The following is a 6,000-nucleotide window of genomic DNA, read 5'->3' as shown; positions in this document are numbered from 1 at the left end:
GTAATAAGTCAATGACAATAACTCAATCCTCGAAAACTAGTAAAAAATCGAAAAGACAAATTCTCAGAGTCTCATATGAAAGAACCAAAGCCAACACAATACAACAGGGAATACAAAACACATAAACTGTTACAGTGCGCAACCCGATCTCACAATACAATACTATTCACCCGTATTCCACCATGTGAATATCAATAGTAATAAATAAATATATGTTACGAAGTGTAACCCGATCCCACCATATAATCAGAGTCAATATCATAATTCACCTTTATTCCACCATATCAATTCACTCTTATTTCACCTGTTGCGGCGTGCAACCCGATCCCACCGTATTATTATCCTAATAATAAATAAAATATTTTGCGGCGCGCAACCCGATCCCACCATATAATATCAATATCATAATTCACCCTTATTTCACCATATCAATTCACCCTTATTTCACCATATCAGTTCACCCTTATTTCACTTGTTGCGACGTGTAACCTGATCCCATCATATCAATATCATAATAATAAACAACAATAATTCAATAACTCAATTTACAAAAATTTCTACAATCAAGGGTACGAGTACACGGCAACCAAGGGACCACGTAAAAATCAAAAGAATACAACAAGCTTTACAAAAATGACAGGGCATGTAAGGCACGCGATAACTAAGTATGCAATCACAACAATTAGGACTTGTAGCAGATAAGCACAGAGTCATAGAAGAAATTCAACAAGTAAGGGGTAACAAGACAATAAGGAAGGCAATAACTTCAACTAAGGCATATAAGGGCCAAATAACGAGTAAGAGATACAATAAGTGCTAACAGCATTAAATAGAGCATGTAAGAGTAGATTAACAACGAGACATCACATGTTATGACAATTCAATTAAAGGCATGGGAAGATACTAGATACTTTGAGCCGTCAATTATCACATATAGACCGCGTACCCACTTGTCATCTTGCATACACGGCTTTCAAATAACAAGATAGCACAATTAACCCAATTCCTAAGAGATAGTTTTCCCCCCACACAAAGTTAGACAAAACACTTACCTCGAAGAAGCTAGACCGATACTCTAAAATGATCTGCTCGAGTGAAATAATCTCCGGACGGCTCAAATCTAGCCAAAATAACTTCAATTCATAAATAAAACTCATAGAAAATATTTCCGAATAATAAAGCTTTAATCTTTAACAAGAACTAAAAAGTCATCTCCCCTCCCCTCCCCCTCTCCCTCCGGGCCCTCACCTCGAAACCCGATAAAATTTACAAAACTCGAACACCCATTCCTATATGAGTTCAATTATACTAAAATTATCAATTTCCGACATCAATTCGTCCTTCAAATCATTATTTTACATTTTGAAAGATTTCTTCAAAGATTTCCATTTTTCCTCAGCTCATATCACTAATTATAAGATAAAAATAAAGATAGAATCATGGAATATAATAAATTTCAGGTGAAGAATACTTACCCCAATAATTTACTTGAAAAACCCACGAAGAATCGCTCAAAACCGAACTTTACAACTCCAAAAATGATAAAAATGGCTAACCCTCGAAATAGAATACCTTTATATTCTGCCCAGGTGTTTGTACATCGCGATCGCGGAATTTCAATTGCAATCGCGAAGAGGAAATGACTACAGTCCAAAAGTAATACTGCGTGATCGCGAACAGACGAATGCAATCGTGAAGAGGTAAAAATCTGATGCCCAAGAAATGCACTATGCGACCACAAAAGAGGGAACGCGATCGCGAAAGGGAACCAACTGGGTTGTGCTATGCGAACGCGAACGGTAAAACGCGAACGCGTTGAAGGGAAATGCACACCTACGCGATCGCAGAGAGTAGTGTGCGAATGCCAAGAACAATTATTCCTGCCTACAAAATTACACTATGCGAATGCAGAGGAATTGATGCTAACGCGATTAAGAAAACCAGATACCAGCAAAACAGCAGTCCAACATCATGGAGAAATGGGCTGTAGCCCATCCGAAATATGCCCGAGGCCCCCGATACCCTATCGAAACATGTCAACAAGTTCTATAACATAACACGGACTCGCTCCAGGTCTCAAATCACATCAAACAACGTCGAAACTACGATTTGCACCACGAATAGAACTTTGAAATCTTTCAACTTTTAAAACTCGTGCCGAGAAACACCAAATCATTCCGGAATGACGTCAAATTTTGCATGCAAGTCCCAATTGACATAACGAAGCTAATCCAACTCTCGAAATCGCATTCCGGCTCTGATATCACCAAAGTCAACTCTCAGTCAAACCTCTCAATCTTTCAAAACTTCAACTTTCTAATTTTGCCAAAACGCTTCAAATTATGCTACGGACCTCCAAATCTAAATTCGGACGCACATCTAAGTTTAAAATCATCATCCGAGCCTATCGGAACCATTAAAACTTCAATCCGAGATCAAATACTCAAAAGTTAAACATTGGTCAATTCTTTCAATTTCGAGCTTCTCAAATGAGAGTCACTCCCTAAAATCCTTTCCGAACCTCTCAAAAACCCGAGTCAATAATGCACACAAGTCATAATACACTCTGTGAAACTACTCGTGACCTTAAACTGCTAAACCAAGCACAATTACTCAGAACGACCAACCGAATAGTAACATATATGAATATAAGTATAAAACATCCATTTCATTGAGTTGGGGCCGGGAAGTTGGCACTTGACAACTTTGACTTCACTCATGTATTGTTGTATGCATAAGTTGAATAGAATAGTTTTGAAAACAATACTACAATTTGTAGTAATTAAGAAGACAATTATGATATTGTCAATAAAATGAGATACAGAAGTAGGTGAGATTGAGGCACACCTTCATTTATTTAATACTCGTGTGGCATCATAGACCAATTAATTGTCAAACTAGATACACCCCGTTATGAAATTGCAAAATGCACCAATAAAAATTATGGTGGAGGGATAAATACTCCTTCATTCTTAATCAGAATTCGAGCTCTAGGTATGGAGAGTCACCTTTGTTAGGGAGCATTTTGTCCCTCCACCCCTCCCCCCAATATGGAACTTTCCGCCGTTGTGTACGGGTAAAATCAAGAGCAAAAATTTCTCTTATTCCCCGATGAGAGAACGAAGGGAAAGCCCGGATCGGCGTGATTATAATCGAGGCCAGAAACCCCTCATATCGAGACCTAGGTAGAATGAACAATATATCCGACATCGGATATGGTAAAACAATGTATCCCAAACCGAGAGTAACTTCTAGACCTCGTGAGACGCGGTAAACGGTTACGCATGACAGATAGGGGGCCATAATATTCTCCCTCAACTGGATATTACTCTTCGAATCTCGTTCACTATCGGTTATGGATCAATAATTATTGAAAAACCAAAAAAAAATACAAAATGCACGACTAACTAAGTGGGAAGGACTCTTGAGGTTTTTTTTTTTTTTTGTTAAATTTCATAACTCTTATACAAATTTTGAGTAGGTGTCATTACTTGTAAAACTTTATTGTATTTATTAACCATGTTTGATGAAAAAGCTTAAATCTTTGCTATTACAGTTTGTTGAAAACAGAATTCACTACTAAAGTAAAAGGTCAAATGAAATATTTGGAAGTTCTCATTAATTTAAGCGGTCAATATTTTTTTCAACAATTCGAATATGTAAACATAAATACCTAAACAAGTTTCTAGTAGTACTAATAACCAGTAGAAATATTATATACTTTCGATGAGATATTTTCAGTCTTTTAAGATTTTCGCATACCTTATAAAATCACATTTAATGGTTTAATCCTGCAAGTTTGACTTTGACAAGGTAAAGACAAAAGGAAGGTGACTCCTGTTGGGTGTATTATCACGTAATCAATAAATAATTGGCAGTGCACGACTGCATAACAATCTACTAATTATTAAACAATAGTTGACCATATCAATTAAATAAATTCCATTGATTAACTTAATATATCTATATCTATAAAAAAAAAATAGTTTACTAAATGTAGCACAATTTATCTCTGTCCCTTTTGTTTCTTGAAAAAGTATAAAGGTTCTTATTTTTTCCTAATGTCAATGTTCGGTATCCTACTTCTTTTTTCGTTTCCCAACATTATTTTTGAACAATATTTTCAGAAAATTATTTTCCGTATCTTTTTTTTTTCTAATCCACTGGTTGGTTCAAGCGGAGGAAAATACGTATGTTTACGAATTTTTGTCTTCTTCCAAAAGTTAAAGAAAGCTTTTATAATTCAATTTAAGTTCAGTTAGAGAGTACATCGATTTTCACACCTCTAATTTAGAAAATAAAATGAAATTACAAATTCGAATTTCTTGCAACTCAAATAACTAGATTGAAATAATCGATATTCCTAAGACCAAGTAAAATAGCGATTAGTTGAATTCTTATATTATTACTTGAAGCGTTAAATAGGTTTTATTTTATTTTAATATTGAGTCTTTTCGAACGTTTTGTTTACTTTTTCTTTACGTAGTTCTTAAAAATGTAATATTGAGAAGTTGATATTGATGTATGAATTTATGCTGTAATTTGAACAGCATTGTTTTTTGTTATACGTTATATTCATGAGTTGTTTCATTTGTACATTGAATAATGACTTGAGAGAGCAACTCCAGACCCACCACGTTGATATGGATGAAACGTACATTGAATATAACTAGCTAAGAAGGGTCCTGTCTATTTCAAATGAAAAATTAAATAAAACCAGAAAGAAGAAAATAAAAGGAAAAAAATAGCACACCAGGAGTATATATAGTCTACGTCCCGATAAATAAAGATAGATGAAAATAGATATTAGAATTTTAATTTTAATAAAGACAGAAAAATAACGTTTAGTGATTTCTTCTCATCTTCTTAAACTTTAGATAAAATTAGTCGGCAGTTATGTTAGTCAGTAGTGACTACTACAAAAGGAAAATGAAAATTAGCTACGAATTTCATCATTAATATATTGCTAAATCGCTCGCAATTAACAAAATTTTTTGATAACTTATCTCTAACCTGCCGCTAAATAGGATTAGCAATAAATTTTGCTATTTAGCTATAAAATTTATTTGTCGCTAGTTTTTATTTTTTTAGTAGTTGGTAAATATGCAAATTCATAATAAAATACGCACAACCTAACTCGAATACCAAAAAATGAAAATCCAATAAAGATAAAAGATGAGAAGTCTTGTCTAAATTCTCCATCAAGGAGTGAGTTGACTAAGAAAAAGCACTTCATTTTCAGTAGCAAATATCACATGGAGCAAAAAGCATTAAGAAATGTGGGGTTATTTATTTCATATCCCACCAATACTGAGTTTTATTCTTATCCACATAACTTTATTTGGAGGCAAACGGCATCTTTTTGTGGGCAACAAAATTCTTCTCTAAATCAAATCCCATATGATTGTATACACAATATTCTCGTCTCATCTGATCTAATAATTGAGAGAGAGCCTATATTTTATAATTAAAAATATAAAAACTTACAATTTGCACGTGTTCATTTCACCTTGAAACAAAATAATAACTATGCTTTTCTTCTTTCTTATTATTCTTTTTTTTTAAAACGAATCGGAGTTGCAAAGAGATGAAGTTTAATGGATCATGGCAGCAAAGTTACTCTGCTACTTACAATACCCCGTCGCGTATTAAGTCGTCTGCAAAAGATTCTACCTGCTGCTCAATGGAAATTGTAGTTCAATGTGATCATCGCAGCTGTTCCGCCGCGAAGACTTAGCCAACGACAGGTGACCTTGGGTCCAAAGGCTCCTACTGCGAGGCAAGAAGACAACGGTACATGTGTTGCTTCTAACCCAGATTCTGACTTAGAGGCGTTCATTTATAATCCAGCACACGGTAGCTTTGTGCCACTGGCTTTTCGGCCAAGCGCAATGACCAATTGTGTGAATCAATCGTTTCTCACGTACTAGGTTGAATTACTATTGCAATACTGTCATCAGTAGGGTAAAACTATACTTTTGTTGATCTTTTGAGTTTTTG

This window comes from Nicotiana sylvestris, chromosome 6 (assembly GCF_000393655.2).
Source record: "Nicotiana sylvestris chromosome 6, ASM39365v2, whole genome shotgun sequence".
In the NCBI taxonomy this organism is placed as follows: Eukaryota; Viridiplantae; Streptophyta; class Magnoliopsida; order Solanales; family Solanaceae; genus Nicotiana; species Nicotiana sylvestris.
The sequence above is the reverse complement of the archived record's forward strand: the minus strand, read 5'-3'. Positions refer to the sequence as shown.